The sequence below is a fragment of the Lepidochelys olivacea genome (assembly GCF_965140295.1).
Source record: "Lepidochelys olivacea isolate rLepOli2 genome assembly, chromosome: 18".
NCBI classification, from domain to species: Eukaryota; Metazoa; Chordata; order Testudines; family Cheloniidae; genus Lepidochelys; species Lepidochelys olivacea.
Window position 1 is genome coordinate 25392846 of NC_140428.1, and position 12028 is coordinate 25404873.

At 42.9% G+C, this 12028-nt stretch overlaps 1 protein-coding gene across 2 annotated transcripts in view; it reads left to right on the forward strand.

The window, feature by feature from the left end:
- The first annotated feature begins 8450 nt into the window (after positions 1–8450).
- Positions 8451–12028, forward strand: part of PLCH2 (phospholipase C eta 2) — a 314798-nt gene continuing 311220 nt past the window's right edge. For both annotated transcript variants that reach the window (XM_084651981.1, XM_084651979.1), the window contains exon 1: positions 8451–8639. The gene's annotated coding sequence lies outside the window, so the exon portion shown is untranslated. The remainder of the gene's footprint in view (positions 8640–12028) is intronic.

Consider the following 12028-nt stretch of genomic DNA (forward strand, 5'->3'; position numbering starts at 1 on the left):
AGAGGCACGTAGGGTATATATAGCTTCATGCCACAGTTAAAAGCAAGCTGTGGTGTGTAGCTACATATGTCAGTGAAAGGCTCTGACAGTGGGGAAAGGCTCCAGTGGCTGCCTGCTGCTGGAGACATTTCCTAATGCCTCCCCTGCCACAGTCTTTCCACACTGTTGGAGCCTTTCCCCATAGCAGGGAAAGACTCCAGCAGCGAGGAGACAGCGGGACACTACACTGCTAAAATATCCTGAAGAATCTCAAAGCACTTAACAAACAGGCTTTGTCAACACTTAAAACACTACAATGACACAGCTGCAGCAAAGTGGCTTTGCTGCTCTAGCGCTTCAGTGTAGACACTCCCTGTGCTGACAGGAGGGGTTCTCCCATTGGCATAGGCAATCCACCTCCCCGAGGGGCGGTAGTTAGCTCGATGCAGGGCATAAAATCTTACACAGTATTTTCCAGAGCCACGCACCCCCAACATGCTAAAAAAACTCCAGTGGGGTTGAAAATATTTACCGGAGCTGTAGCACTGTCCATGTGCGGATTTAGGTCAGCTTAACTACTTTGCTTAGGGCTGTGGATTTTTCTCACCCCTAAGCCAGGTAGCAGGATCAATCTAATTTTCTAGTGTAGACCAGCCCTCAGGCTCTTTCCAGCAAATACACATGGATTTGGCTTTACACTGAGTAGTCCCACTGAACTGAGTGTAAATACTTGTGTGTAAAGTTAATTGCTTGTGTGTTTGCAGGACTGAGGCTTTAGCAAACTGAAACACAAAAAGTGCACACTGATCATGTTATTCACCACCTTTGGCATAGAAGGTGAGAGCTATTTAATGGCTGACAATTACAGTATCTGGTCTAAACTGCTGTGTCGTGGATCTCACTGAAATTATATGGGGAATTTTAGGAAGCAGAGTGTAATTACACAGATTGGAATTCTGCCAAGACACTGGAGCTAACTCCCTGACTCTTACAGAAAGTGCCATGTTCACATTTCCAGGTTAACGTTTGAAAAGGTGCATCTGAAAATCTCTGGCACTGGCTATTTTTTTACTGAATTGTTGGAAGGTGGGTATCCAAACTGCAGGGTGTGCACGGCTGGTTGATCATGTCATCCTGGCTTGTTCTGCTTCTTTCCAACGGCTACATCTAATTGAAGGATTGCCAAAAATATTTTAAATAGAAGGCTCTTTGGGACAGTGCCTCTTGTGTGCTACCACCAGACAAATTATACGTAATAGTACTTTCTTAATATTCCCTTCCCATGGCAGCAATTGATGTAGTTGCAACTAGGATTTTATGTGATCATGTGTGGGAGGGTATGTGGCCCACTCAGAGGTAGATGGGTGGGGAAACAGCCATGAAACAATCTTGCTATGAAGATAAGGGCCACACTGAGAAAAAGTTTGAGAACGCCTTCTCTAGAACAGTGGTTCCCAAACTGGGGTTCGCGAAATGTTACATGGGGTTCTCAGGAAAAAAATTCCCTAATGGCAGACAGAGCTGTCCCTAGGGACCCTGGGCAGCATGGAGCCAGCAGCCCGGAGCCCCTGGACTTCTGAGAGCTAAGCAGATCAAAGAAAGCATATCTATCACACTGGAAATTTAAACTTCAGGACTCCATATAAGAAATGGAAAGGGAGGTGGATATTTTTTGCTGTTTTTAAAATTAAATAGGCAGCTAGTATTGTTTTTAAAATTATTATGAAGAACAAGTTTAAGCTTTGTTGTAACGTGCATTGTTTGCCTGGACTGCTCAAGACCTGAATGCTTGTGTAGGAGGAACTCTTTGAGTTGGCTTCTTGATTCTTCATGCTGTTTCACATCTGATACTCCTTGATGAAACATAGGAGCCTTTTTCTTATAACAGGCTTATTCAAAGTGATACAAGCTACAAAAGTGAGATCTGGGAAGAGTGTTGTTGTTTTCATAATGTACTAAAAATACTGTAATGATAAATAATTAATCATAAATAGTGGTAATAAGCATGTCATAAAAACAAATTTTATATTTTCAAGATCACTGCTTTTATAATTTATACTCAGGTAAAGGAGACAATCCCTGAAATATTCATTTTTAGGAGGGAGTTCGCGAGACTTGACATGTTAGTGAAAGGGGTTCACAGGCTGTTAAGGTTTGGGAACCACTGCTCTAGAAGAACTGTAGGTGGGGTACTTGCCTCAAATAATACAATATCTAGGTTGGTCAGTATTTTGCAAACAGCACGGCCTCTTTTCACTGCTCCTCCTTTGCCAGAATAGATCCTTACTGAAGGCAAGAACCATCAGGCACTTATTATCTCAGCCTTTGCATTCTTGGCACGTCACTGCAGTACTGCTAACCCCAAACATTAAAAACAATGAGTCTGCACCCCAAAAACCCTGAGATTGGTTTAAAAATTATGATCTTTTTAAATAATACTTCTGGAGTTCTTTTTATTTATCCTCTTTAGGCTGCACTCATGTCATTTTTTTTCTGCAACCACGAAGGCTAGAAACTTCCTTTTTTAAAAAAAAATGGAAGCTGAGACTCCCAGGCAATCTCCTGATATCAACTGCTGGGTTTTTAAGAAAAACACCAAATATTTCAAGACTCGTAATAAAATCATGAGACTTGGCAACACCATAGCAATAATTCCTAACATTTTAAACACTCAACAAACAATGCTCCTAATTCATCCCTGGTCTAGTTCTAGTGTGATGAATTTGGCCCCTCCTCAGTTTAATCCTCAGACCATCTCTGAGAGGTGTTTGGTATGTACCTTGTGCAATACTTTCCTCCAGCAACCAAAGAGTTAATTATCTCTTGACTCAGTTGCACATGGGTCAGTTAGAATGCTAGGTGTCTAATGGGCCTAGGGACAGACACACAATGATAGGTTGTTGGAGCTAACATGCTAGCTTTCAGCAGGGTCTGACTGAAGCTGGAGACTATGCTAGAATGACAAGCTGCTAGAAAAAGGGGCTGGAGGTTGCTTCGAGTGCCGTGTTTCTCTCTCCTAGTCCCTTTTTGTGTCTTATATTGTATGTGCCATTTATTAAAGAAATCTTGAGTGAAGGCTTTTAGTGATCTTTGTAAAAGTAGGCGGGTATCATTCACTCTCAATTTGACAGATCGGGAGGCTGAGGCAGGGATCCTAGTCATGACTATGGCTTCTAGATGCTGCAGTAATACAAATAATTAAGTGACTTCCCCCGAAGAATCAGTGTGAAAGCTGGAATTATGGCCCACAAATTCCTGGCTCCTAGTCATTTGATCAGACCTTTCCGAGACACATCTCTCCAGTTTCTATAAAACTGAGAAGAACTGCAGGCTGCTGAAGGGCATCGTTTCAGCCCTTACTCAGAATTTTGCTTTTCTTGTGAATTGAAGTTGAGCTCAAATAATATTAGGTAATTGTTGGTGAGTTTTTGCTTTTGGTCAGTGAACTTAGTTCTTTTTAAAAATAGTACTAAAAGGGGTAGAGGGAGAGAAAGAAAAATGTATGTAACAGCAGCATGAAGGCTGACATTTCTTACAGTCTATTATGTATTCATTAATTCAGCTCATAAGGGACCATAATCTTCACACTTCTGTGTAAAGTGGCTAGCATTTAGCTGGTGCTATATAAAAATAATTATTTGACATTTTATATTACTACAGTGCCTAAAAGTTCCAGTCAGGAATACGCAGGGTGCTGTAGGTTTTGTGTGTGTGTTATGTTTGGTGTGTTCTCTGCATCAGTCGCTCAGCTTTAAGGGTGAACTCATTAATGTTTGGTTTCTGAGTAACAGCCGTGTTAGTCTGTATTCGCAAAAAGAAAAGGAGTACCTGTGGCACCTTAGAGACTAACCAATTTATTTGAGCATGAGCTTTCGTGAGCTACAGCTCACTTCATCGGATGCATCCGATAAAGTGAGCTGTAGCTCACGAAAGCTCATGCTCAAATAAATTGGTTAGTCTCTAAGGTGCCACAAGTACTCCTTTTCTTTTTTCATTAATGTTTGTTTCACTAATTGTGAAAATGTATGTTAACTGTAACACCCCATAGTGCTCAGACCTGTTAAGGACCTGATCCTGCAAAGACTTACGTGAGTGCTTACTTTTATATGAGTGATCCCATCAAATCAGTGGATTTAATCAAGTTAAGCTCATTTGTAAGCCTTTGAAGAATCAGGGCCCTTTCTAAGCAGTTTGGTACTTTACTAAATATAAATTGTGTACTCCAGTCAGAGTAATATGAATCACCCATGTCTGAAGGGCAATTTCATCACTTTTTAAAGAATCATAGAATATCAGGGTTGGAAGGGACCTCAGGAGGTCATCTAGTCCAACCCCCTGCTCAAAGCAGGACCAATCCCCAAAGTGAGTTTATAACCCAGAATAGCGCCTTCATTAGGCCCAGACAGCTTCCACTTGTTCCCTTAAGAAACAAATGATCTCCAGTTCAATTACAAATTCAACCATTGGCTTGTGCCTTCTGTGAGGTCGCTGTGGTGCACTTGCTGTAGGAGTGAACCTGATCAAAGTTTTTATTTCACATCAGATTCCTACAAAGTCATGTTTTTTACATGTTTAAAATCAGGTGACAGTTAGCAAGTTAAACTGAGTTTCACTTTTGGGTTTAAACCTCTTGTTTCACAGTCTTCCGTAATCAATATTGTCTTGTAGGTGACAGTGGCAGAGCAAGGAGAAAAAGGAGCGGAGCAGCAGATCTTAAAAAGCAAATGAAGATTGTCATTTGAGAATTGTGTGGGCCACTTAGAAGTGGGATTGTTAAAGCACTTAGAAAAATATACTGTATGCAACTTTTCCTGCACTGGATGTTGCAAGAGGCTAATGGAGGGCTATGGCTCTTTTGTCATCTTTGATTTTTACTGGGCTCATTCTTCTTAATTTGTTGACTTCCAGCATTGTGGACTGTTACACAGCTGCTGGGTTCCACCCTAGAAGAGGTTGTATTTGTGATGGGTGAAGTCTCTAGTGTATATATAATACCTAAATGTTACAATGCTTTCCATCAGTAGATCTCAAAGTACTTTACAATGGAGGACAATATCATTATCCCCATTTTACAGATGGGGAAACTGAGGCACGGAGAGACAAGGTCACCCAGTAGTCCATTGGCAGAGCCAGGAATAGAACCTGTGACTACTGAATACCACAGGGCTATAGTTTATTCAGAGTTTTGGAATCCTTATTGTATAAATGTAAGATGATGATGTCATAAAGAATGTGAAGATCTGAGTAATGTCAGTTTTACTTTATTATAAAACCCCCCTGTGCACTGAGAGAAAAACAGGATTAATCCATATCTGCAGTACAGGGGACTTGTTTAACCTCCAAGCTAGTTAATATTTGTACTGTGCTCTGTAGAGATGAAGTGCTGTGTGATTTTGTTAAAAAATAAAGGATGGCAACATTCTAGAGCTGCCTAGGGGGCAGCATTGACTTGTAATGTAGTTTCCTAAGTTTCCTTAAAAAATAAAAAATTGCTACAACAAATATCCCATCACTTGAAATGCACACAACTTCCTAATGCTTCCAAAACCAAGACATATTGGGGACTGTTACCAGGTGTAGCTTTTATATTGCATCAATACAGTTTAAATATGGACAGGTTTGGGGAGGAGGGCATTTAACAGAAATGGTTCCATTCCCTCATCTGTTCCTGTCTTAAGATCTTAACTTTTCTTATGCAGAAAGGAATAAGAATGTGAATATTTTACAACTTTTAACACAAAAGGAAGATGCAATTGTTATGGGGGAATCTGGAGATTTCTCCCCAGAAATCATGGATCTGAGCCCTAGGTAGGAATTGAGATCTCTATAACGTAGAGCCAGGTTGTGTGACTCTGTTGTCCCATTGGTGAGCAGTTATTTGCATGACTAGTCCCCTTAGCTTCAGTGGGGGCTACTCATTCAAGTCACTCCTCCCCAGTGGGAGTAAGCAGTTAATGGCCTGACCCTTAGTTCATAAACCTAGTAAAAAATTACTTACAAACTTGTGGTCACTCAGGTTGAAATATTAAGTGCTCAAATTTCAGAAAATATTTAAAGTTAAGGCAAACTTGCATGCAGGAGTAGCTGTTTGTAGGACGGGGCCACTAGTTAAGATGTGACATGGTGAGGTAACTGAATGGTCTTCTCAGAAGCACTCTAGATACCCAGTTAATAAAAGAACATATCCTTGTGGGTCGCCTCCTGCTCTCGCCCACCTGTTTATTCTCTGCCTCATTTTGTTTCTTGCTGTCCTGCCCTGACTCTCTCCGCTCTCATGAGCAGGCTAGTGAAGGAATGGAAAAGCAGATTCTCTGTCTGCCTCCCTGAGGGCCAATGACAGGCTGCAGGGGTCAATTCATACTCCAGCTTGTTTTCCTCTCCACTTATTTCTCATCACTGCTCTTTTCTTCTCGAGGAGAGCTGTGGGAGTGGAACCATGCAGCTGTTCTTCTCTTGTAAAACTGGCCTTTCCAACAGAAAGGTCTATCAGTGTCAACTTACATACTGGTTTGTAGGTATGGATTCATAGCCCCAGTGGGGCAAATAGTTTGGAATGTGGTGGTTGACTTATCAATTGTGTCCCCCCCCCCCCGCATTTGGAACAATAATTACTTTGAAACAGCACTGTAATAAAGTGGGTTAGTAATTAAGTGTCTTTTGGTAGCAATGTGAATGAATGGCACAAGTTAGTTCTGGTTCTAAAGTTATACAGGATTTGGCTTTGGTGTTCTGTTTGCAGTCTACTGACATGCATTCACATAGATCTATATTTGCAAAGGCTATTGTCTTTCTTCTGATTAATATTTTGCATGCTGTGGAAGCTCATATTGGACCAAATTCTGCTCTTGGGTGCCCCATGCATCCCTGTGGACCACACTTGAGTTTGTATGGGGGCAGCTGAGAACAGAATTTGGCCCAGTATGTGTTGCAACATTGATGGGGTTTGGTGATGTACACAATAGGAAACTGTAATTAGTCAAATTCCAGTCATCTCTGTGAGTGGGCTCATGCCCCAAAAAACCCCCGGACTGAAGAGTGACTGTAGGGCATAAATCTTGCACTCTGAGCCCTACAGAGGAGGTTGGCTGGGGTGGCTTTGGGAATATTGTCTGCATGATTCCAGATCAGATGTCCCGTGACCTGCCTATCCCATGTGTCTCACAAATTCCTTCCCCTGGCAGGATTACACTGAGTGCTGGAAGATGTAGAATAGGGAGGGGTGGCTGATCTGAATATGTGCCCGTGTTGGTGCTGTTTATGTGTGTCTAGGCCAACATATAGCTAGCATACTGTAATGGGAATTGCAGTGAGAAGAAGGCTGAAGTTAGAGTGAGATACGTAAGCTGCCTTTACAAAAGATACTGAAGCATGTTGCTTTTTCTTAGTTGCACACAGAGTAGTTTATTCCTGTTGCACTAGAGGAAATAATGTGGTGTAGCACGAGATCTACACTACTGCTTAAGTGGTGTGAAAAAGCCACCCCCAATAGCGCTGCAAGTTACATCGACCTAAGCGTTGTCCACACCAGTGCTCAGTCGGTGAGAGAGGCTCTCCAGCTGGCATAGCTTCTGCCTTTCGTTGAGGTGGAGTAATTATGCTGACGGGAGAGCACTCTCCTGTCAGCATAGCCTGTCTTCACCAGACATGCTATAGGGGTGCAACTGCGCTGATGTAGCACGGTAGTGTAGACTAGCTCCTAGTACATTCCAAACATCAACTGCTAATCGCTGGCTATTCTGAATATTAGATAATTGAAATTGCCACAGCAGATCACAGCTGTAGCCCATCATATATCCTCCCTCCAGCAGTGAAGATTGTCTGATTCTGCAGTGGAAAGTGAAAACCCCTTGAATGCACCTGGCTAATTGTTCTGTATTATGTGTGGTGGGAGGAACAGTTCCTTCCTGACCTGCAAGGTGATCATTTTATGCCCGGAAGCATAAGAGTGATTTTTTTACCCCTCCCTTTGCACTTACTCTGTAATTGCAAATATTGATCAGAAAACTATTTAGACCTTCTAAACTTCTGCTACACTGGCTTGAGTATAGGACTCAGAATTTTGCAAGACTGAAACTCTTTGCAGACCTGATCACTATTGAAATCTAGCATCCTGTTCGCCACTATTGCCTACAACAGACATGATAAGGGATTTATTCCACTAGCAACTAAACAAGGAAGTCCGAAATGTAAAACAAATGCAGTATACGCTAATGATTAACTTGTTCTCCCATGTATTGCGTGAGTGTGCATTATTAAATATGGTTTTATCTCCATGGGCTTGTTAATGTGGAAGAGGCTTGGAGTGTAATATTCAAACATGGCAACAAACAGATGTTTCAATTTCCAACCTGAAGAACAGGTTCCCCTGATAAAAAAGGGGCTTAACGTCTGTCCAAGACTGTTACCACCCTCTGCTTCCCTTTGCCTCCTCCCACTCTGAACTTGTTACCCTGGAGCTGAACTGTTTGAACAAGGACTGTAAGAGTTGCTTTGTGATCAGTGAGCTGAGAGCCTTTACCATGTAAAATGCAGGGGAGGAGCCTTTAACTTCAGATTGTGCTGAATTTTTTGTTTGTTATACATATGAAAGACTCCGGATACACAATGCAAAGAGGCTGGAACAGAACTGACTCTGCACAGTCCAGAGAAAAGAGATAAAGGTGTGTTCTTTATTTTTCTCCCCTGTCTCCTCTCCCCAAGCCTAGATTCTTTTCTTTGTACTTCTAACACTTCTTCAGTTCTCTGGTCTGAGAGGTTAGTTCAAAACTTCTAACAAGCTGCGGCAGGAATATCGATAGCTTTACAGTTGCAACAGAACTCGCTAATTCTGTTGGCCTCTGGTGTTACCTAAGGAAAATAGCATGGAAAAGCATCCAGTTTGGGTGCTAAATTTATGTTTGTATATGCTTTTCCTTTGTATATTTGTATATGCTAGGAAAATGTGTTAAGCTTTGGATTGGGGTCAGCCCTAGGCTTCAAACTTTTCTAGCCACATAGGAAGGATGGGGACTGCACTTGTGTATAGACCAAAATAATATCGGCAGGTGGTGTTTTTTTTTTTATTGGGCAACTTTTTCCAACAAGGAGATTTGGTACACTCATATCTCCAAAATGACAATCCCAGGCACTTCGGAGCACTGAGCTCATGCAAAGTCTGTGAGTCTAATGGGAGGTGGACTTGCAAAGGGAAAAGTTGATCATAAAAAGAACAAATAGCAGCTAGGTAAAAGCAAACAAACAAGCCAATCTACCTCTGTGATTGAGCAGTAAATGAAACTCGACTTGGAAATAAATGCCAGTATCATTTCGTGTCCCTTTTGCCTTTGAACAGCATGTCATATAGCATGGCAAAGGAATTCCCAGTTGCATTCCTGTGCCAAGGATGCAAGTAGGATGTTGGAGACATGACAAAAGCAGGGATAGGTGAACTCTAGTGTACTGGAGATGAGCTCAAGTTGTGAAGTTTGGATGTGGATCTTGAGCGTGTCCAAAGTTCTATAGTGTTCAGCTCTAAAGTCTTGCTTTGACCCATTGTGGAGAGGGGGAGCAACTGTAAAAACGCACAGATCTGGGTTTGGATTCACTGCAAAGGCTGGGGATGTTGGACTCCCAGATTTTTGTTTGGGGCTCTCTGCAGTATCTAGCTCTAATTCCGTGTAACTGTTGGAGAGAAAGTGGTCAAAGTTTTTCTATTTAAGAGAGAAAGTCTCTGCTGTGATGGGGAGGAGGGGGCGGAGGCAGGAGTGCTCCCTGGGTACCATTCCTGTTTTTTTGTTGTTGTTGATTGTGTACAGGAGTGAGGGATGGTTGGGGACTGTTTGATCAGATAAAGGACAAGAATTTTATACATTATGAGAGGAGGTCAGTGGCTGCAAATGAAGTATGCTAATTATGTAAACACAAGAGAGGCTGAACAGAGTCTCAATTCACATCCCCGCCAGAGCTGCATTCTAGTATTGACCTGAACACCAGTGTGTGGAGAGCAGAACGTCTGCCTGTGCATAAATGTCTCCTCTCTGCTAACTCACTTCACAGCTCTTTGCTAAGAGAGAGAGAGAGTGAGTATGTGCGTGTTTGTGCTACCAGGGCTTGCCTGTTCCCGAGGGCTGGTGTGATGCAGGAGAGGAGGATCAGATTCTATGAGAATTTGAGACTTTAGTCCAACTATGTGTGGGCTTTTGTGGTTTATTTAATAAACCAGCAGGTTCACCAGACCCTCTTATCTTGCTGTCAGACACATATCTGCCTTACAGTTGCATGATCGTGAAACAGAGAGGCCTGCATAGCTGAAACTGAAAGCATTAAGTGTCTGTGTCCCCCGCCCCTCCCTTCCCGACAGCTCACAGATTGTGTTGGAGAAGGATCAGCTGCTGTCATGTATTGAAATTCTTTGGCCTGCTTATGCAGAAAGTCAGATTAAATGATCAGAATGGTCCCTTATGACCCAACCTGTCCTGTTTACTAGAAAAGGATTTTAAGTGAGTTTTGTGCTAATGAAAGGTGTTGCATTGGTGGCCCTAGAGAGTAATGCCCTTTGCTTAGCCCCAGGACAAGTGCAGTGGCAGTAGAAGGTTGCCTCTATGCTGCTGTCAATGTGCTTCACTCCTGCGTTGCAGGAATCACTGATCCTGATCCATTCGATCCTTGGTACCTCTGCTGATCCTGCTAACAAGAGTTTGTGGTACTGGTGGCTGTTATGATACCTGGCTACTAGGAACTGGATTGAGACTCACCAAACTCGTTTCACACAAGTCACCAAGCGGCCTTCAGTCATTCCTAGCTTTGGGGTCACTTGTGATGAGTTTGAAACCATGACCGAAACTGTCTGATCTCCTACCAAGCTACTGAGCCATTAAATCTGCCCCTGCCACTTGGAAAGACTTCTGCCTTCCTCTGAAGCATTCCTCTCTTGTACTGAAAGTCTGGTCTGGTCATTCCAGACTCATCACAAACTGTATGAGAGGGCAGCTAAGTGAGCATTGCTGCTGAGAGCCCTTTCCACAACACAGGCTTGTTGATAGCAGCCACAAATCAGCAAAAGCCAGCTGCAAACACACTTCCCTCCCTCACCCCGCATTGCTGCTTTCTTTTTCTCCAGACATGCATCTGTGCCAGGGATTCCTGAAACTGATCCACCTCTGGCCTGTTGTAAAGGCTTCCCAACATTTCCCCAGACTTGCCCATCGCAGGTTTGTCGGGTCAGACAGGGTGTGCGTGAATTTCTAACTCGAGCAAACCAGTGAAAACACCACCTGCCAGCTGCTTCTGCTGTATCCCTTTCAAATTGTTTTAAAGCTACCTAGTACTTTTCAAAGGGTTCCTTTTTATGAGTGCAGAACCGCAAGAGAGGTGAAAGGCGGGAGAGCTTTTTAAAAAGGGCCTTTTCTTCTTGCTAAGAATACATGAGATACTGAAGAATACATGAGATACTGTATGTATGTTCCTTTGTAAGGTTCTGCTTTATCTCTTTCACAAGGCCACGGAGGCATTCCTCTCCTGGCCTAGCAAGAGATCATTAAAATTGCTTTGATTATGGTGTTCACTTGATTTAAACTGAAATTTGCAAAGCACTCGACTCCTAAATACAATCCAAGGGAACCATCCTGCTGCAAATGCCATTGGACTCTGGTTATGGATGCAAATAAGAAGTACCACCTGGTTTAATAATCCAGACTGGAGCAAATGGGGGTGTGGGAAGGTGTTTGTGGCATGCTAATACCTGGCGAAGGTTGTGGATACATGATGGGAGTGAGAGGCTAGTCAAAGGGCTACCCAAAAACTACACTCTAGCTCCCCGGTACGACAAGGTGGCCTTCTCCTTTAAGGCCCAGAAGCCAGGTGTCAGCCAGCCCTGTTCAATTAGCTTCACCCCACCAAACCTGGGCATGATGTGGGTCTCAAAGAAAGACCAGTGGTAGGAGGGTAACTGGGGAGGGGTTTAGACTGACTGTTCCTTCCTGAGGGCTGGCTGAGGATGAGACCTGAGGGAGAGTAGGGCTTTTCTCAACAGCTACACCTGCTTTGCTCTCAAGTCTTTCAGTGTGTTGGG